The 19,508-nt window shown below is 35.1% G+C and overlaps 2 pseudogenes; one reads left to right on the top strand and one right to left on the bottom strand.

Moving 5' to 3' along the window:
* Positions 1 to 9,431: 9,431 nt before the first annotated feature.
* Positions 9,432 to 10,424, top strand: LOC143680365 (olfactory receptor 5M11-like; annotated as a pseudogene).
* A 6,417-nt stretch (positions 10,425 to 16,841) lies between these two features.
* Positions 16,842 to 17,527, bottom strand: LOC143680366 (GTPase NRas pseudogene; annotated as a pseudogene).
* Between the last annotated feature and the right edge of the window lie 1,981 nt (positions 17,528 to 19,508).

Below are 19,508 nucleotides of genomic sequence, written 5' to 3' on the forward strand. Positions count from 1 at the left end.
TGACAACAGAATCTAACTACCACATCTGGTATTTAGAGATAAGGACAAAGTCGATCAGATTGGAATTAACATAACTCAGAACATAGGGGTAGGGAAGACATTGTCTATCTTTTAGAATGTCATCTACTCTTTGAGGCCAAAGGATTAAATGTTCATTTCATCCAGAACCTAAATTTTCTGTAGCACATAATCTAACCCAAGCTGTTCTGGATATATCATCTGAACAATCCCAGCATAGAGAACCCAGAATAAGAATGACAGCTGTTAATCCTGTATAGTTTAATAAAATGCATGGATACATCCTAGAGTATATTAAGCAGGTAATTAAAAAGTACTGGAAAAATCCCTTGAGGGATACAGGGAAAAATATGGAACTATTAAACTTTAACATTAGAGAATCTACTGATAGTGTGTTAAACAGTAGGGATACCCGCATCAATAGTCCAAGCCCTTGATCTTGAGGCTAGCTCTTGTGAAACTTATGTATGTAGAGAAACCTATCCTACCTACAGGCATGCCTTAGAGTTACTGCTGTAGGACCTCATTTGTTACTCATATGTGTCCTTTCTCTCTCTAAGCCCAACTCAACAAGTGAAATCATTGCTCTCCCCCCTATATGGGACATGACATCCAAGGGTGAAAATCTTTTTGGTAGCATGGAGATGACTCTCAGGTATAAGCCTTGCCTTGGCACCATGGGATCAACAATGTCATCCTAACCAAAAGTAGTGTATCAAATAAAGTATCAGTGGCTGAGAGAGTTCAAATAGAACTCAAAGGTCACTCTTAGGTGAGCTTCAGTTAGACATTGCTACCTATCACAACCTGCCAAACCCCAACCAAAACCATTCCAGTCAATCCCAAGAAATACCTAGGGCATTATGTAAGATTCTACAAAGCTTCCATGCACTAAGGTAACTTTCTGGAAACCGACAACCTCCAGATGGGTCCCTGAACAACATACATTCTGAAATTCAAAGGAGCCAGCCTCTCCAGAACATCAACTATTTCCATCTCTCTATCCCATATTATCAACAGCCCCTTTCAACATGAAAAAGTCAGAATGGGCATAGCCCAAATACCCCTATAGGGTGGGAGGCAGATTAAAGATGATGCTGGAGTTATGCAGAGAAGGTAGGGTTTGACAAATAATTATGATTGCCCAATCATTATATTGATATTCTTTTAGTCTCCAGTATCTTATAGCAGCTGGAAGTAAACACTTAACATTTTGGAATTGTAACCCATACCAAACTCTGAACCTGGTTCTACAGTTAATTGTTATGATGTGCTCTGACATTTATTGCATTTTTGTATTTATGCTATTTTTCACAAAAAGAGAAAAAAGTCAATTCTGATGATAGGAAAATTATTGTAATAAGCAATAAAAATAAGGTATCAGTGGCCAAAAGATTTCAATTATAAAAGAAATGTAGGTGCAAGTGTTACACGTTAAAAAATATGCACATGAATTTAGTACTGAAAAAAAAGAAAGAGATCAAAGAACACCTAAATAAATGGAAGGATATATTGTGTTCTTGGATTGGAAGTCTAAATGTAGTTGAAGTGTCAATTTTACCTAAACTGATTTATAGATTCAGTCCAATTCCAATTAAAATCACAACTTAATTTGCAGATATAGAAAAGGCAAAAAATCAAATGCATTTGGAAGGCCAGGGAGCTGAATTAGTTAAAAAGATGTTAAGAAATTAAAGTGAAGTGGGAGGTCTCACACTACCTGACTTCAAAGCATATTACAGAGTTACATGGGTCAAAACAGCATGGCAATGGCATAATGATAGATATATTGACCAGTGGAATTGAATTGCATGTTCATAAATAGACCATCTCCTGTAAGGACAATTGATGTTTCATAAGGCAGTCAGGTTGACTCAACTGGAAAAGAACAGACACTTTAATAAATGGTGGTTGGAGAAAAGGATTTACATATCCAAAAGAATGAAAGAGGACCCTAATCTCACACCTTATGCAAAAATTAACTCAAAATGCATCAAAAACCTAAACATTAGAGCAAAGACAATAAACTTTTAGAACACTATGTAAGGAAATATCTTATGGATCTTGTGATAGGAGGTGGTTTCCTAGAACTTACACCCAAAGCACAGACAATGAAAGAAATAGATAAATGGGCTCTTTGCTAAACTGAATGCTTCTGCAGATCAAAGGACTTTCTTAGAAAGTAAAAGGCAACTGATCAAATTGGGACAACATTTGGAAAGTACCTAATGAATAAGTGCTTAATATCCAGGAGATGTAAAGAGACTCCACAACTCAACAACATAAAGACAAACAACCCAGTTAAAAAAAGGGGGGGCCAGAAAAACATGGACAGGTGACTTTTCCAAAGAGGAAATACAAATGGCTCAAACACAAATGAAAAGATGCTTTACTTCATTAGCTATTAGGGAATGCAAATTAAAATCAAAATGAGATACTGTTTCACACCTACTAGAATGAAAATTATCAAAAAAAAAAACAAAAGAAACTACAAGTCCTGGAGATGATGTAGAGAAAGGGGTACACTTATTCACTAATAATGGTGATATAAAATGGTGCAACTGCTCTAAAAGGCAATTTGGCATTTCCACAAGTATGTAAGTATATTATTGTCATATGATCCAGCAACCCCATTGCTAGGTGTATACTCAGAGGAACTGAAAGCAGGGACATGAGTTGACATTTGTGCACTGGTGTTTATAGCAGCATCATTCACTATTGACAAGAGATTAAAATAGCCCAAATGTCTATCAACAGATGAGTGGATAAACAATCTGTGGCATATAGATACGACTCATGTAACAATTTGACTGAAACTTGAGGATATTACATTGAGCAAAATTACCAAGAAATGAAAGGTCAAATACTAAAGTATGGTCTCACTAATATGAATAAACTATAATGAGTAAGCTCTGTTAGTTAAAGTTAAAATAGCAGGTTATCAGTAGATAGAAAGAGCATAGAGACTGGGCATTTGATGGTGAGGAAATACAGATTGTTCAACAGGATTCATTGTAAAGATCCAGAAATGGATGGCACAATATTGTCCAGTTCTAGTACAACATTGCAAATATAACAAAAAAGCTGAGTGTAAGTATGGCTGAAAGAGGAAGACTAGGGGTTCGTATGACACCAGAAGAAAAGAAAGAGAATACAACCTGGGAATGTAAAACGTAGTAAAATCTTGAGTGGACAATGATGGTGATTAACTGTACAAATATAAGAAAGTTTTTACATGAGAGATAACAGGTGAATATCACCATTGCAAGATGCTGAAATGAGACAGTACAGGGAAAATGCAATCAATGCAAACTGTGAACTTTGGTTAACAGTAACATAATAGTCTTCCATTAATTGCAGCAAAACAATATAAAAAGCTAAATGTTACTAAGGGGGAATATAAAGGAGGGGTATGGCATTCATACTTTTTCACTTTATGTTTTATTTTCCTCTTCTTTCTTTGTAGAAGAAATGGAAATGTTTTCATATAGACTGTGGTGGTGAATCCATAACTGTGTGATTATACTGGAAACTGTTGATTGTTCACTTTGGATGGATTGTATGGTGTGTGAACAAAACTGTTTAAAAATAAGCAGAAGCTTACAAGTACTAGAAAAGATATATGGAGATGGACACTTATTCACCATTGGTAGGGAAGTAGAAGAGTGTTGCCCTCTTGAAGAAAGTGTGTTGCTTCCACAGGAGGCTAAGTATAGGATTGCCATATGATCCTGCAATCCCATTATGTGGTATATACTAGGAAGACCTGAAAGCAAGGAAACAAATAGACGTTTGCACACTGGTGTTCATGTCTGCATTATTCATGATTTGTAATAGATGGAGGTGGTCTAAGAGTACATTGATGGATGAAAGATAGGACAAACTATGGTGTATATATATATATATCAATGAATATTGAGTGGCTGAATGAAGGAATGAAGTTGTGAGGAATACAAATAGGTGAATGAACCTTGAAGACATCATGCTGAATGAAATAAGCCAGGAACAAAAAGACAAATATGTTAAGGCCTCACTAATATAAACTAAGTATAATGAGCAAACACTGACAACTGAATTTGAGCACATAGGTTTTCAGGGGATAGAATGTGAGCAGAGATTGGACAGTAGAAGATCATGGAGTTCAGAATGTTCAAGGAGGTTCCTTGTAAAGTTCCTAGACTATAAGCTTTCATAGCAGTCACATCTATTCCTGAGTTTTAACTGTTATTTTTAAATTCAGAGTTGCTGAGGTCTTTGTGTGTAACCTGGTAGTTCCCTGGAACTCTCAGTATCTGTGTGTTCTAGTTTGCTAGCTGCCAGAATGCAATATACCAGAAACAGAATGCCTTTTAAGAAGGGGAATTTAAAGTGTTGCTAGTTTACAGTTCTAAAGTGGAAATAATGTCCCAATTACAAGTCTATAGAAATGTCCAAGCAAATGTATCCAAGGAAAGATACCTTGGTTCAGGAAGGCTGATGAAGTTCAGGGTTTCTCTCTCAAGTGAGAAGGCACATGGTGAACAGAGTCAGGGCTTCTCTCTCAATTGGAAGGGCACATGGTGTACATGGCATCATCTGCTAGCTTTCTCTCCTGGCTTCCTGTTTCATGAAGCTCCCCAGGAGGCATTTTCCTTCTTCAACTCCAAAGGTTGCTGGCTGGTAGATGCTGCTTCAAGGAGTTACAACATTCTCTGCTCCCTCCGAATCTCCATTTTCCAAAATGTTTCCTCTTTTGTAGGACTTCAGAAACTTATCAAGACCCACCTAAATGGGTGGAGACACGTCATCACCTAATCCAGTTTAACAACCAATCTACTAAATCATGTCATCCAGGGAGATGATCTAATTACAGTTTCAAACATGCAGTACTGAACAGTGATTATTCTACCTTTATGAAATGGCATTTTGATTAAAACATGGCTTTTATAGGATCTATACATCTTTTTAAACCAGCACACTGTGTGACATCTGAGATTGCCTCAGTTCTTCAGCTCTGAAAGTCAGCATCACCTCAATCCACAAGGGTTAAAAAAACTTTAAAAAAGATCAGATCAATTAGATATATGAATGAAGTTGATCTGGTTAGGCCTAAGGTAAACCAGACTAAAGGATATAGTATGCTATTGACAGTATTTTCAGACTTAAACTTCTAAGTGAAACCAAAGGAAGAGTTATTTATTTGGTGCAAAGTTTTATTTTCTGTAGCATCTATTTAATAAAACCTGTATGTTCATTTGATTTAAATAACATATTTACATGAACCCTAGAATAAGAAATGAGCTATTGTTATTCTGTATAATTTTAATGTAATACTCTGATACATCCCAGAGTATACTGGACAAAAGATAAAAAAAGTATTTGCAAAGTCCTCTTGAGGAACTGGGGAAAAAATGTGGAAATATTTACATTCCCCATCTCTGGGATTCCTAATATTCTCACAAGCATTAGGGATAACAATTTATTAATTCATGCCCATGATGTTGGGATTTATGCTTATGAAACTTAATCCTTGCCAAAGAGAAACTAAGCCTACTATACTTCTGCCTAAGTGCCACCTCCAGAGAACACCTTTTGTTGTGTAAATGTGACTTCTTTCCTTAAACCAACTCTGCAAATAAGCTCACTACCCTTCCCCCATATGGGACTTGACTTCCAGTGGTACATGCCTCACTGACAATGTGGCACATGAATCCAAGGGATATGCCAGGCCCTGGCAGAATGGGATTTAGAATCCCCTTGACCAAAAGGGGAACAAATGTGGAAAAAAATAAAGTCTCAGTGGCTTAGAGATTTCAAATAGAGTTAATAGGTCACTTTGGAGGTTATTCTTACACATATAATTCAGTAGACATGATTCTTGAAGATGATTGTGTAACTATATAGCTTTGATTATGTGACCTTGTGATTGTGAAAACCTTGTGACTGACACTCCTTTATTCAATATATGGGCAGGTGAGTAATAAAATTAAGACACACTAAATAAATAAATAATAGGGGAATAAGAGGTATGGGATATTTTTGTTTTTATTTTATTTACAAATCTTTGTAATAATGAGTATTGTTCTAATGTTGATCATGTGATGAATATATAGCTATATGATGATTCTGTGAGCCATTGATGATATACTTTGGATGGATTATATGGTGTGTGAATATCTCTCAATAAGACTGCATTGAAAAAGGATTTGATAAGAGTTTCAGAATCAATACATAGCTAGTCCAAGTTCACCAAAAATTAGTTGATTTTCCAATGGCTTTTCAGAATTTGAAACTTTCTCTTTATACCATACACTATTCTTCCTTAAATGTTATAAACCAAAGTACTTAATGATTCCCGAGTTAAAAAATATCAAAGTGATTCTGTGTTAATTAAAATAATTAATCAATCCTATTATATCACCATTCTTAGGAGATTTAATTCCCTGATGATTAGAATGGGTAAAAATCATGTCTTCTATGAGGTTAGGATTCTCAGAATAATAAAAGGTAGTGGGTGTTCATAGTGAGAGTGACTTTTTACTAGAAATAATTGAACCCTAAGGACTTGGACCCTATGTGATAATTTAGTTATAAACATTTTAGGTTCTTCATATCTGCGACTCCTCTGGGAAATCATTCTCCTTTCTCAGGTATGATTGGACAAATTTTAGATTTTAGAACCTACAAATAAATCTTTAATGAGTATATGTGAAACAAAAGCCTGAAATCTATATTCTGATGGACTACTAAATGCCTCTATAACATGAGAAACTAATTATACTCTAGTCTCAGAGCATGGTTATGTACAATTTCACAGTAGAATGACATTACATAATAGAAAGGGAACTAAACCAACGAGAACATTTATTCCACCCACAACTATTTATCACCTATGATTTGGAAAACAGTACTGAGTGCTACTGAGGCTGCAGCTAGAGATTATACAAAATCCTTGACCTTAAGGAGGTCACCCTTTTGATGTTGAATCTTATTCTAATGTAGACCTGACCCTGTCACTAAATAACAGTAGCAGCTGCAACTTATGCCTTACCATATGGCATTCCTATTGATAGTGCTTTGTCGAAATTAATTTACTTGCATGGAGGTAGTTGCTATTTTTCACTGCATTATATGGATGAAGAAACTAAGGCAAATAGATTAACAATGTGTTAGAAGCTCACAGCTAGAAACTAGAGGAGCTGGGATTTCCACCCAGGAATTCTAGCTCCAGAATATTTCTCAGGAACTGTTACACCCTTTTGATTCTGAATAATTAAGCATTCTTATTTTATGTTGATTCATGAACAAAAATAAGGGAATGGACTTCAATAAATCTGTCTGGTTTCTTCAGAAATATCAAGGCATTTTAAAAATAAATATCAGCATGCTATAACCACTTCATGATGAATTGGCCACTTTTGGATTAATCATCTATCTATCTATCTGATGAAAGTTAACTAAAATTTATTTCAGGAAGCTGCCTTCTCCAAAATTTTTTTCCTTCAACTTGAATCATGACTCGATGTAAAGGAAACACCACCCTTGTTAAAGCTGAAGACTATTCTTCTAAATTGTAATGTAACTGAATATGGGCAATGAGCACCTACATAAAAGAGCCCAAGTTGAAGGTGAAAGTTTGGAGGACAAAGTTTGGGACACCACAGAGCCACTTATGTCCACCTATAAATGTTTCTCTCTGAGGTTTCCTTAATTAAACCTTAAAGGATGCTGTGTTCTGCTCCTTTAAATGAAAGTTGCCATCATAAAGGGCTCAATTAAATTATCTGGAAAGTTCATTTGCTCATCTTACCTAATTTTCTCACAATTAAGAACGAATGAATGGGGATAGTTATTATCTTTAATTTTCTCACAATCAAGAATGAATAAATGGGGATAATTATTATTGTAAGTGTTGATTAATATTTCAATGAACAGAGACAAAAATACCAAGGACATCTCCCCTCTTTGTGTTATGATAGTCTAAGTGAAGTGAGCAAAGTGGTATTTTATATAAATCATGAAACATAGACAGTAGAACAGAAAGAGGAATTGTGAACTGAAGCCAAATACATTTTCTATGCCTTATTCTGTCACCAAATGTCTATTTATGTATTTCACAATTATTATGATAAACTTCAATTTGTACTTGCGAGCTTACAAAATAAAATGCAAAATAATTACAAATCTATTGACCTATTTAGCATGTCTTTCATCATGTTATCTTAGTCAATAGGTCCAAAAACCTCATGAACAGAATGGGGTGATTCAACGGACAATAAAATTTGGGTGATGAATTTACAACGTATCTTACAAAGTGACCTGTTTCCAAACTTGCCACTGAATCGATACTTAAAAGTGAGCATAACTTTACATGCCACTGAAGGGGGTTGTAGATTTTTCATGGTTATCGCTCTGCTTACTTTCATCCTGGCTACATGTCTGGAGATACACTTCAGGACATCTTTAGTACACTCTCAATTATTTGCTAAAATCACTTTTATTTGTCTATGGCATTTTGATGTTTTAAATAACAAATTGAATTCATATTATAGTGTTTTTATTAATGTATAAGAAGCCAACCTGAGGTAGAGTTACAAGTCATTATGACCTGGGCCAATGTTTCACAAAATTTTTTCCCTTCTAGTCTCAAAAGAGAGCCTTTATATACATTTTTTTCTGTAATCACTACTCCCCCATGAAAATTATATCTATCTCTAAATATTTAGATATCTTTACAGATATATTTGGAGAGATAGCAATATATACATAGAAAAACATGCACATATATAAGTGTATTTGTTTATAGACTGTTATATGTCTGCTCTTCATACATAAAAAGAGATTTTTTTATCCCTAAGTACCAATTTTTGACCATCAGGCACACACACAAAATATAACAAAACTGAGGATATTTGAACTGCAACCTAAAAATTGAGTAGGATTTGTTGCTAAGAGAGTAAACCAAAATAAAATAGACAGGGAAGATAGATCCACATTGCAAAGTGAGGAAACACTTGAACATATTCAGGATGCAGGAAAGGAGATCCAAGTTCTATAAGACTATGCATCTTATATCAGTTTCATTTATACCCAAATCCGTTCATTTAGACACTAATACAAATGTGTATCTAATACTTTAAAATCCCATCAAGCGGTATTGTGCAAAACAAAGTGTTGTAATCTCAAAGAAAAGAACTGTTTTCATCCTTACATCCAAGGAAATTGTAAATGGACCAATATCATAAAGAGTTCAAGAAATGGTGCGACTAGAAAAGGGTAAGTGACTTTATATGTGAAGAGCTCTACATCAGTTTAGATGTTTAAATTACACATCACATACTTCCTAGTCTTTTTCTTTATGTCACATATAATTACATGATTGATAGAAGAAGGAGTATCAGAGGACATGATGGAGGTAATAGGTAAATGACAACATGCCAGTAAATATTATTTCCTTTTCTTTAGACTTCGTTAGAAGCCAAGAAAATATAACATTAAAGAAAAACAACACACCTGAAACTGAGTTTATTTTCCTGAGACTGATAGAGCTGATTTGCAACCTCTCCTTTTTGTGGTATTCCTAGTGATCTATCTTATCACAGTAATTGGCAACATGACCATGATTTTGTTAATCAGAAGTGACTCAAAATTTGACACCCCAGTGTATTTCTTCCTCAGTCACCTGTCCTTTGTAGATGTCTGTTGTTTCACCACTGTCACTCCTCAGATGCTAATCTCTTATCCAAGAGAAAAAACATTTCCTTCATTGGTTGTTTTATACAATTCCACTTTTTCATCACCCTGATGATCAGAGATTATTATATGCTGACGGTCATGGCTTATGACCACTACATGGCCATCTGTAAGCCTTTGTTTTATGGGAGTAAGATGTCCAAATGCACCTGCTTCTCTCTGGACACTGCACCCTTTATTTATGGCTTTGCAAATGATCTTGTCCAGACCATCCTGATGCTGCATCTGTCCTTCTGTAGACCCAATGAGATCAACCACTTTTACTGTGCAGACCCACCTCTATTAGTTCTCGCCTGCTTAGACACCTGTGCCAAAGAACTGCCATGCTTGTTGGTGCAGGGTTCAACCTCACCTGTTCTCTCACCATCATCTTCATCTTTTATACTTTCATCTTCACAGCCATACTGGGCATCCACTCTGCTGAGGGGAGGTGCAAAGCCTTCTCCACCTGTGGGTCCCATGTGATGTCTGTCACTATATTTCATGGAAATCTAATGTACATCCGCATGTATTTGCGGCCCCCTTCTGAGACATCCGTACAACAGGGGAAAATTGTAGCTTTTTAAAATACTTTTAAAAGCCCTATGTTAAATTCTTTCATCTATAGCCTGAGGAACAAAGATGTTAAAATAGTACTAAGGGAAGTTATTCCAAAGAAATTTTTTGCCAAATAAGGCAGGCAAAAACCCTGCATTTTGGGTGCAGGTTCATAACATAACTTCATTATCTGACTTGTTAGGGAACATCTCAAATTACCAAGTCATTTTCTGTCATTGAGTAATTTTGCCTTTCTTAATTCACTTACAAAAGCTGGAACAATGTGTAACATTTTTTGCATTTTTTGTGAAGTTTATGGTGTCATCTCAGGAAATTAGAACACTTACACACACATAAGCTCATAGAATTTCAAAGACAACCCAGCAGGTACAGTCACTGCTCTATATAACCAAAAAACAACAGATGACTCCATCTTTAGTGGTCATACTTGTGCAAAGTTATGAACAAGAATTAGGAAATGCTATGGTAATGGCAACTTATTATATTTAATAATGCTTAATGATTTCCACTCTATTCTCTAGAATTCTGCCAACCACAGTAGGTGTGTTTTCATTTTTTATAGAAATTATTTATTTGGGGGTATATCTGAGATTATTTCTCTAATGATGATTCTCTATCATTAGAATGATACTTCCTGTATTGTGACTACTCATAAGCCATTTTAAAGCATTTTTACTAAGATATATACTCATAACGTACAATCCATCCAAAGTGTGCAATTAACAGCTCCTGTACCATTTTGTAGTTGTGCATTAATCACCACAATTGATTTCAGAATATTTTAATTACTCAAAAAAAGCCCTCATCTACCTCCCAAATTATTGATCCCTAGCATTGGTGTGGTACATGTGCTGCTATTGGTGAAAAATATTAAATATTACTGTTAACTATAATCCATAGTTTGTTAATATTTTCCCATATACTACTCTATTATACTATGGCTGTACATTTGTTCTAGTTTATGACAGAATATTTTATATTTATAATATTAATCATAGTCAATCTCTACCACAGGATTCAGTCTTATATAGCCCCATGTCTCATCCTCTAGATTTCCTTCTAGTGAGATACATGACTAAATTTCCCCTTTCAAACACAGACAAACATGAAAAAATAGTCACACACGTGATTCAATGCTTTTAATTACACTCACCATAGCATATTATCATCACTGGTACCCATTTCCAAACACTTATATTCAACCTTGTTGAAAATTCTATACAGATTAAGCATCCGCTCCCCATTCTCTACTCTCATTCTATGTCCTGTTAACCTATATTCTAGATTTTAATTATATGAGTTTACTTATCATAATTAGTTCTTTGTACAATCATGCAATAATGGTCCTTTTGTGTCAAACTTATTTCACTCAACATAATGTCCTCAGACTTCATATATGTTTTCACATGTGTCACAACTTCATTTTTCTTACTTCTAAATAATAACTGATCATATGTATACGCCATATTTTGTTTACCCATTGGTCAGTTATATGGATACTTGGGTTGTTTCCATCTTTCAGCAATTGTAAATGCAGCCTTCATGAACATTGCTGTGCAAATGTCTCTTCACATTTCTGCTTTCATTTCTTTTGGATATATACCTAGTAGCAAAATTGACACTTCATATTGTAGTTCAGTTCTTGACACCTTAAGAATAGCCAAACTGTCTTCCCCAGCAGCTGGAACACTTAATATTCCCAATAGCAATGAATAAGTTTTCCTATTTCTCTATATCCACACCAACACTTGTAGAGTTGTTTGTTTATGGTGGCCAAAGTAGAAGGTGTGGAATGGCAACTTGGTTTTGATTTGCATTTTCCTAATTGCTACTGAAGCTGAGCATCTTTTCATATACACTTTTTTTAGCCTGAGCAGGCACCGGGAATCGAAACTGGGTCTCCAACATGGCGGGTGAGAACTCTGGCTGCTAAGCCACCCTGGCCTGCCCCTCATATACTTTTAAACCATTTGTATTTCCTCCTTAGAAAAATGTCTGTTCATGTATTTTACTCATTTTTAACTTGGGTTGTTTATCTTTTCATTTTGAGTTATAGGAATTACTTATATATTCTGGATATCAAAACATTGTCAGATATGTGGTTTCCAAACATATTCTCCCATGGAGTAGACTGCCTTTTCACATTTTTAGAAAAGCCCTTTGAAGTGCAGAAGTATTCAGTTTTGAAAACATCCCATTTCTCTATTTTTTTCTTCATTGCCTGTGCTCTGGGAGTAAGGTCTAAGAAATCACCACCTATCACTAGATATTGTAACTATTTCCATACTTTTCTTCAAGGAGTTTTATGGTAATGTCTCTTATATTTAAATCTGAAATCCATTTTGAGTTATTTTTGTATATGTGGTGAAGTAGCATACCTCATTCATTCTTTTGGATATGAACATCATTTATTCTAACATCACTTATTGAATATATGCCTCTGTCCCAGTTGAGTAGATTTGGGAGCCCCATCAAAAATCAAGTGACCACAGACCTGAGTTGTATTTCTGAACTCTCAATTCAATTCCATTGATTATTATGTCTACCTTTATGCTCTTTTTTCACCAGTAAACAAAAAATGTCCAGTTTTTAAAAAATTCATTTAACAAGTAAAATATTCCATCATATTTTAAAAAATCAGAATGAATTAATTTAGAATAAAATGGTCAACCTAAAATATCAGCCCTTTTATTTAGGGCCAAGGAGACCAATAATTCCCATTTAAACAACAGAATGGTACAATTGATAGATTTACTTATATTTGATAGCACAGAAACATAAGTCATACAACTTCCAATGAGAGCCTCCACCTCCTTCAGAATAGAGTTCATATAATTGCTTCTTAGGCTTTAAAAAATCATGTTATATTTTCAAACATATCTGAAACTACTCTGTATATGAGAACACTTTGAGAACAATTGTTATAGAAAAAAATCTTAAACTGATTTTGTGGTATGTTAGACTGCTTAAAGAAACTTAACAAGGATGAAAAGTCATGTGCAATAATTATAGCCCCTTGTTTATAGCAACCACCCAAATAAAATAATTTCCATAATTAATTATCCTGCTTCCTGTACTTTATCAGCAAAGTTGAATTACAAGTAGCAGCAGAACACACTATTTTTCAGTTGTAGCTGCCTACTAATGTGATTATGACTGTACATGTGAAGCAAAATATGATTTGCTCACAAATTCTGGAATGGAAAAAAACACAAACAAAATATTTCTTTCAAGTGTTTCTCTGTCTTTGCTTTCAAGTCAAGACAAAAAGTCCACAGTAGTTTAAAGGATATTAAAAGACTATAAGACCCACTAAAATAAAGCTGTGATTAATTTTATCTATTACACTTCTAAAATGTTAATTGCAATAAGTAGGGTATTTTATTGCCAAGTAACATTCTACAGTAAGTTTTGAGTAAAACAGCATTTAACAAATTCATTAATAGATTAGTCATGGTAGTCTTTAGATAAACAGGACATTTTATTTTTACTCTTCCACTTACAACCTTAAGCAAACACACACACACAACATACATAAAGGAAAACATAATTTATGACAGGTGACCAGGCACTTAACTTGGGGAAAATATTTTCAGATTTTGAGGTAATCTAACATTTATTTACAGTAATCACAAACATATTCAAAGAAGCACAATTTTATACTGTACTAACAAGTTATTCAGATTTTTAAACTATAGTTTTGTCACTCTATCATGCCAAAACTCACACCTAAGTTTGACTTCTTAAGATGATAATAAGGGGATGTGGTAGTTGGATTCAGTTGTTAACTTGGCCAGGGGAAGGCATCTAGTTCTGTTGCTGTGGACAAGAGCCAATGGCATGTGAACCTCATATGTTGTTGTTTACATCTGCAGTTGGCTAGGAGGTGTGCCTGCTGCAATGAATGATGTTTGACTTAATTGCCTGGTGTTTAAATGAGACACCTCAACATAGCACAGTCCAAGCAGCTCAGCATACCTCATCTCAGCCCTTGGAGCTCAGCCCAGGCCTTTGGATATGCAGAAAGGAATCACCCTGGGAAAAGTTGTTCGAGCTCAGAGGTCTGGAGAGAAGACCAGCAGAGATCACTCTGAGCCTTCCCACATAAGAAATAACCTCAGTTGAAAGTTAGCTGCCTTTCCTCTGAAGAACTAACAACATACATCCCCTTTTATTAAAAGCCAATCCTTCTCTGGTGTGTTGCATCCCAGCAGCTAGAAAATTAGGACGGGGATATTTTCAATTCTGAATTTGGCCCTGTTTAGATATCTCAGTGCTTAGAATATACTTGGGAAAACTATAAGGATATATGGGCACATGAGCCTGAGATTAGTATCTCCTTCTCCTTAATTTAAGATTACAATTAATAGACTTTTTAGGAAAAGAGTCAAGCTATATAGTCATATAGACACTTTGAAAAAGAAGATTGGTTGAGGTGATAAGCCTCAATGAAAGCTCAGGAAAACATCAGACAATGCAGAGCAGATACAAAGTGGAGAGCTTCTGTTTACAGGTGGAAACAGTGCTGTGAAATTTCCCAGCTTCAGCACTAAGGAGTACAACTCTCTGAAATTATTATGTTCTGGGCACAGTATGTTTCTTCCCTTCTTCTGAATTCCTTCCAAGGGAATACAGAGTTTGCTTTACAAATGAAGACTCATACTAGAAGAAGGAGAAATTCAGTAAGTATTTAGAAGTAGAAGACAGAACAGTGAGGGGTCACTTGGAATTATTCTCTTATCAAAAGTTATTCAGACCTATTTTATAATTTCTATTCCTTTCTTAACACCAATTTCAATTCAAAGACTATTTATCTTGAACAAATTCATCAACTTTGGTTTTCTGGTATGTATAGAATAATCAAACTTCTGTTTTAAATCTATCAGGTAACATGTATAAAGAAGCATTTTTAAGTTTTGATTTGAAGCATCATTCTGAAAAATATTTAATGAGAAAGACTGTTGGGATAATTTAGAGTTTCTACATGACTTTAAAAATATCTAAATACTTTATTCATAAAGCACTCTAAATTGACCCTCCTTGTACACCAAGTCATGGTGAAAGATTTGTACTAACTTATCTCTTTCCTTGCAGGGTTTGCAGGTTTTATATGCATCTGGTAAAGCTACTAGCTGGAATTACTGATGCAATACACTAATGTGGAAGAATTCCTCTCTCTGTCATGCTAACAGACTTTTGCAAGTTTTGAAACTGTTCTTGGTTCATTAGTACCATACTTTACCCAAATGAAATAATTCATCAAATACCCAACAATGTGGGGCGAGAGGCACAGGTTCAAATGAGAAGGGGATTGAAGACAATAGATATATTCATCATCAAAATACCATGATATGCAGTGAAAATGAGTTTGCCCATATTAACTGTTAATTATTATCAAGACTGTTAATATATTGCACTTGAGACTTGAAAATAATTGCTCACAGCCTTAAACAAAACTGCACCCAACTTTTTTACAATATCTGAACAACTGTAAATATAGAGCTCTTGTAATGACCCAGATATGAAAAGAAGTGGAACTTCACTGAATGTATGTTTATAAGTAAGCCAGAAGAAACAAATAGCATACTTTATATAGGTAGTCTGCAAAAAATGTGGAGATTAGATAAAAATTAAGTGAAATTATTCATAATTATTTCCAGTTTCAACTTTCTGTTTGGAGAACCCAAAAGCAGGCCTCTGGAAGACCAACTTATTACATGCAAGAAATGGCATCTGCTACCATATAGATGTAACTTTACCTCAAAGGACAGACTGATATATATTTATATCTCAGCATTCATTTTCATAATGGTTTTTGAAACATTGTCTCCACTGAAATATGGTAGTGAAAGTCCACTGTAACAAAGTCTTTTTGGATAAAGACACTTTATTATGAAAGTTGGATTTGGATAAAGACACTTTATTATGAAAGTTGGATTTAATTGCACAAAAGTTGAGACTAGGCTAGAATTAAAAAAATCATAAATACAGAGCAGGTATCACTTTAGGGAATATAGCAAAAAACACTACAATCCAACCAAACAGTAACATTAATTATATTCCTGCAAAAGAGTAATTTATCACAGTTTTCCAGAAACCAAATTAAAAGGGAAAAGGAAAAAAAAGTCCCCAACAGTTGCTACTTTAAAGCTCAAGATACTGTTTTCAGCAAAATTTCATGTGTACAGTTTGATTCTATGTTTCAGAGCATGAATGGCTTTTCAGATGAAAAACCTGGGGTGGCAGAGGGTGGGGGTGGGATAGGGGAAAGGACACTCAGGGAAGAAAAATACTGGGGAGTAACAAGCAGTGCATTTCTCTGGTCAGACAACCAAGTGAAGAGCTAGTTATTCTGAAAATTTCTCAAATAAGGAATAATGTATTGATTTACTGAGAGTTGAGGAAGTTTAGGAGCATCTCGGTGAGACAGAAGATAGCAACAGGAATATTTCTTCCACAGAGAAGTCAGAACCAGGCATAAGAGTAAGTTGAAAGTGGCTCATTTCTGATGATAGAAATTTATGAGGATCTTGTTACATCCCCACACATGGCAACTGCATACAACCTTGAATTCCATCATCACTACTGTTGGGTTTTGTCATCCAGTATTCACATTTCTCTAGCCGGTGTATATAAGGCATCTTTAACAACCTGTCTTGTCTTGGCTGAGGAGTCCATGAATAGAATGCCATAACTCTCGGCCAGCTCATGGGCTTGTTTTGTGTCAACTGTCTTTGTTAGCAAATCACATTTGTTTCCTACCAGTACCATAGGCACATCATCTGAATCTTTAAATCACTTAATTTTCTCCCTGTAGAGGTTAATATTTGCAAATGGCATGCTATTTTTTATGGCAAACACATGAAGGATGTCTTCACCTATCTTCATGTATTGGTCCCTCATGGCACTGTACCCCTTTTGTCCATCTGTATCTAGTATATCCAACAGACAGTTTTCACCATCTATAACCACCTATTTTTATTAAGAATCTTATATGGTGAGATTGTACTCATATACAAAGTAGTTCTGGATTTTTCAGCACAATTTTCCCAACACCACCTGCTTCAACCACCACCAGTTTGTACTCAGTTTGTACACCAGCAAGAATCTCAAGCTCACTACCTCTACTTTGGACAGATTCAGGACTAGAACCATGAAAAATGCTGAAGACCCCAGAACCAACATAAACAACCCCCACCAGGGAGTGGGTCAGTACCATGCTCTTTTGGCCACTGTAGCTTTTTAATATGCTTTAGTCAGAAATCACATGTTCTCCAACTTTCTTCTTTTTTCAAGGTGTTTTTGGCTATTCAAGGCCCCCTATCCTTCCAATTCAATTTGATTATTGGCTTTTCCATTTATGCAAAGTAGGCTGTTGGAATTTTGATTAGTATTATACTGAATCTGTAGATCAATTCAGGTAGAACTGACAATTTAATGACATCTAGCTTTCCAATCCCTGAAGGTAGAGTGTCCTTTCAGTTTCTAGCTCTGCTTTGATTTCTTCTAGCAATATTTTGTAGCTTTCTGAATGTAGAGACATTACCACTCTAAGTTTATTGCTTGCTATTTAATTCATTTAGTTGTTAGTATCAATGGATTTTTTCCTGATTTCCTCCTCTGATAGCTCATTATGATTCTACAGAGACACCATGGATTTTTGCATGTCGATCTTGCATCTATTTTGCTGACAGTAGTTTTGTTGTAGACATTCCAGGACTTTCTAAATATAGGATCATTTTGTCGGCAAAGAGTTAGTGTTTTATTTCTTTCTTTCCAAGTTGCCTGGCTTTTCCTTTTCTTGCCAAATTGCTCTAGCTAGAACTGTAGCACATATATGAATATCAGCGGTGATAGTGGACATCATTGCCTTGTTCCCCATCTTAGAGAGAAAGCTTTCAGTTTTTCCCCATTGATTTTGATGTTAGCTGTGAGTTGTTCATCTAAGTCCTTTATCATGCTGAGGAATTTAATTTTATTCCTACCTTTTCAATTGTTTTTATCAAGAAAGGAAGCTGGAACTTTTCAAATGCCTTTTCTGCATCAATCAAGAAGGTCATGTTATTTTTCTACTTCAATTTGTAAGTGTGGTGTATTATATTAATTTATTTTCTTGGGTTGAACCACTTCTTCATACATAGGATAAAACCCACTCAGTTGTGGTGTGTAATCGTTTAATGTGCAGTTGCTTTGATTTGCAAGTATTTTGTTGAATATCTTTGTATCTATATTCTTTAGAGAGATTGTTCTGCAATTTTCTTTTTTTGTACAATATCAGGCTTTTTGATATTAGGGTGATGTTGACTTCATATACTGAGTTAGGCAGTGTTCTCTCTTTGAGTATTCAGAAGAATTTGGTGGGATTGGTGATAATTCTTCTTGTAATGGTTGGTAGAATTTATCAGTGAAGCTATCTGGTTCTGGGATTTTCTTCACTGGGGTTTTTTGAAGCCTGTTTCAATTTCTTATTCATGATTGGTTTGCTGAGGTCTTCTAATTCTTCTTGAGTCAGTGTGAGTTGTTCTGGTGACTCTAGGAAATCATTCATTTCATCCTCACTGTATAATCATAAGGATTTTGAAATGCCAAAGCCTTCAGGTGATTTTCTTTTTATCCTACATGTGTCCCCACCAGTGTGATTCCTCTTCTCCACTCTTTCAGTATCTTTTCCTTTAAAAATATATATTCCATTTTTATGTTTTATATATATCTATATGTATACACTCATTTAAGTGTATATAGGTATGTACATATTTGATTATGTAAGCTTTCCATATTTTATTGATTATTTGGATTTATGCTGTGAATCTCTTTTTTAGGTCTTTTTCTTTGCCTCATTTGACCCAGTGGTATTGGCTAAGAGAATGAAAAGAAAAGTGTCATTTGCAATCTGCATAGAGTCCTTGTGCTGGTTTGAAAGGAAGTATGCCCCCTAGAAAAGTCATGTTTGGTTAAAATCTCATTTCATAAAGGTGGAGTAGTCCCTAGTCAATACTGTTTGTTTGAAACTGTGATTGGATCATCTCCTTGGATGATGTGACTTAGTTAAGTGTGGCTGCTAAACTGGATTAGGTGATGACATGTCTCCACCCATTTGGGTAGGTCTTGATTGGTTTATTGGAGTCCTATAAAAGAGGAAACATTTTAGAGAATTAGAGATTTGGAGAGAGCAGAGAATGCTGCAGCACTACGAAGCAGAG

This window comes from Tamandua tetradactyla, chromosome 4 (genome assembly GCF_023851605.1).
Source record: "Tamandua tetradactyla isolate mTamTet1 chromosome 4, mTamTet1.pri, whole genome shotgun sequence".
Taxonomy (NCBI): Eukaryota; Metazoa; Chordata; class Mammalia; order Pilosa; family Myrmecophagidae; genus Tamandua; species Tamandua tetradactyla.